The following is a 2500-nucleotide window of genomic DNA, read 5'->3' as shown; positions in this document are numbered from 1 at the left end:
TGAGTCTGACACTATGTGGCAGGCCTCTCCTTAGTGGGTTGGACTGCGGTGGCTTACGAGTTGGTGCTAGGCTGCGCGGCCTAGCAGACGGCTGCTCGGGGTGGATCTCGATGTATAGCTCTATAGTGTCGGGGGACTTTGTTCTCCTGTGTGTTCTCACGGTAGTGAGGCAGTAGACATGTCTAATATCTTACAGACCACCCAGGAAGGCCGTTCTGGGTTACCAAAAATGGGCTGAGGCGCAGCTAGGTGAGGGGCTGCTGCTGCTCGAGCTACCTCCCCGGGACGTGCTTGAGGTTGGGCACGTGCGCGGCCAGCGGATCAACCTCTCCGGGGGCCATGGGGACCAACCACCGGAGGCATTGCTCGGGGTCCCCAAACGGCTTGTAGTCACTTCTACGGGCCATGGTTGCAAAAACTCCTTGGTTAGGAAGTCCGTATAGACAGAGGCACAGGATCAGAGCCACAGTCAGTCAGGCCGAAGGAGCGGGTGGACCCCGGCTGGCGAAGCTCTTGAGAACTCCTCAGTGGTGTCAATGACCTCCGTTGCCTCGGGTATGAGAGTTGGGGTGGCGGGGGTCGTGTTAGCGCTGCAGCCTGCTCTCCGAGGCGGCGTGAATGAAGAAGCGGGAGAGGGCCCGTCTGGAAATCGGCATATGGGGGTCCGAGGCCTCCGGACCAAGTGATGGTAGGAGGCTCGGATGGTGAAGCTTATGGAAAGGTACAGGTATCATAAGCGGAAAATGTGTTGTTGGAAACGGAGAGTCTGGAGAGCAGGTGAGGTGGAATGGGGGTCCCTGTGCGGTCGTGCGGCAGGCGGTGCGTCCGGTGTGCGTTGGCGAGCCCTGGATGCCAGGGCGACGCCCCAGAAATGGACCTGCCCCTCGTCGCTTCCAGATCTGGTGATGAATAGAGTTCTGGAGGAGCTGCTGGCGGGGGGTGTGGAGCATCGGGCCACCGCTGCCTTAGTCAAGAAAGCAGGTCGGGAGCCTAGCCTGATCGAGTCCTCTGCTTTGGATCTCATGAAAGCCCTGGGGGGTAAGGTAGGGTGGCCGGCTAAGTCCGCGAGGTCCAGACCTCAAGACCAATGGAAGACGGGTTGGGCGAGGCGGCTCGTCCGACGTGGGAGAGTGTTCTAGCACCAGCAGCGCGGCTATTCTGTAGTGAAGGAGGGGCTGGCACGGCGGATCTTGGATGGTCTGACGCCCCTTAGCTGTGATTTGCCGCTGGAGTTGGTGGATGGACGCTTTGGAGTAAATGGGAAACGGTCAGGCCGTTTTATGGACTAAGGGCTTTGAGGTGGGACTGACCGCGGATAACGAACCATTCTACCACCCGATCCTGGGGCTGGAAGTTGTATCTAACTTGGCTAAGATGAGGAATTGCTCTGCGTCGGGCCCAGACGGGATCAGGAAGCAGGCTCTTCTTGACTGGGACCCGGACGGTACGCAACTGGCGAGGCTGTTCACGACATGGATGGTACGTGGAGTCGTTCCCCAGGCCTTCAAGGGGTGCAAGACCCGGTTGCTACTCAGATCAACTGACCCTACTGAGCTGGATATAGTGTCTGGCTGGTGGCCTGGGACTGTGGGGTCAGTCGTGCTGAGGTTGTTTGGGCGGTTGATGGTGATGAGGCTAGCGCGAGCCTGTCCTGTTGGCCCCCGGGCAGCGTGGTTTCGTCGCCGGCGCGAGTGGTTGCGAAGGTACCTCGTGATTCTCGATTAATCGGGTCATGGGGCGCTCGAGGTCGGCTGACGTGCCGCTGGCGGTCGTGTTCATTGGCTTTGCGAAGGCTTTCGACTCGGTTTCTCATGACCATGTCCTGTGTGTGCTGGGAAGCTTGGGCGTAGACGGACGTGTAATCGAGGTGATCCGTCACTCGTATGTGGGCTGCTCGACCAGTGTGGGTTGCGGAGGCGCCTACTCCGAACCCATCTCCATGAAGGTTGATGTTAAGCAAGGCGATCCAATGTCCCCACTGTTTTTCAACCTCGCTATGGATTCTCTCGTCCATAGCTTCGAACGCAAAAGAAGTCGCCTGGTCTGGGGCAACCGCCGAATTGCCGCGTTGGCCTTTGCGGATGATTTAGTCCTGCTGAGTGGCTCGGAGGAAGGAATGGAGAAGAACTTGGTGGTCGGACGAGCAGGTGAGTATGGGGCTGCAGATGATTACGGCGTCGGCGTTAAAGCCTTCGCGGAAGATACTGGTGTGCTGCACATTCTTACTCCCGAGAGTCACCTTCAGGGCAGTTGTCGGTAAGGTTTCAGCGACCAGATTGAGGTGGCTTGACGGGAAGGTGCGGATGGCTGTGAATGGGTGGCTGCGTCTCGGTCCGTCCACAGCGGGGGGCTTCATCTATTCGCGGGGTCGCGACAGCGGCTAGGGGCATCGTTTCGTTGTCCGTTACTAATCCCAGAATACAGGTCAGGCGCACCTGGAAACTCTGTTGGTCTTCGGATGTGGTTGGGATCTCTAGCTATTGAGGCGGTGCAAAAACCT

The 2500-nt window shown here is 58.6% G+C and overlaps 1 pseudogene; it reads left to right on the top strand.

The window, feature by feature from the left end:
• The window catches only part of LOC133148388 (28S ribosomal RNA), a 9266-nt pseudogene that overhangs the window by 4268 nt on the left and 2498 nt on the right, over positions 1–2500 (top strand).

Source organism: Syngnathus typhle, unplaced genomic scaffold (assembly GCF_033458585.1).
Source record: "Syngnathus typhle isolate RoL2023-S1 ecotype Sweden unplaced genomic scaffold, RoL_Styp_1.0 HiC_scaffold_78, whole genome shotgun sequence".
Taxonomy (NCBI): domain Eukaryota; kingdom Metazoa; phylum Chordata; class Actinopteri; order Syngnathiformes; family Syngnathidae; genus Syngnathus; species Syngnathus typhle.
The sequence above is the reverse complement of the archived record's forward strand: the minus strand, read 5'-3'. Positions and strand labels throughout refer to the sequence as shown.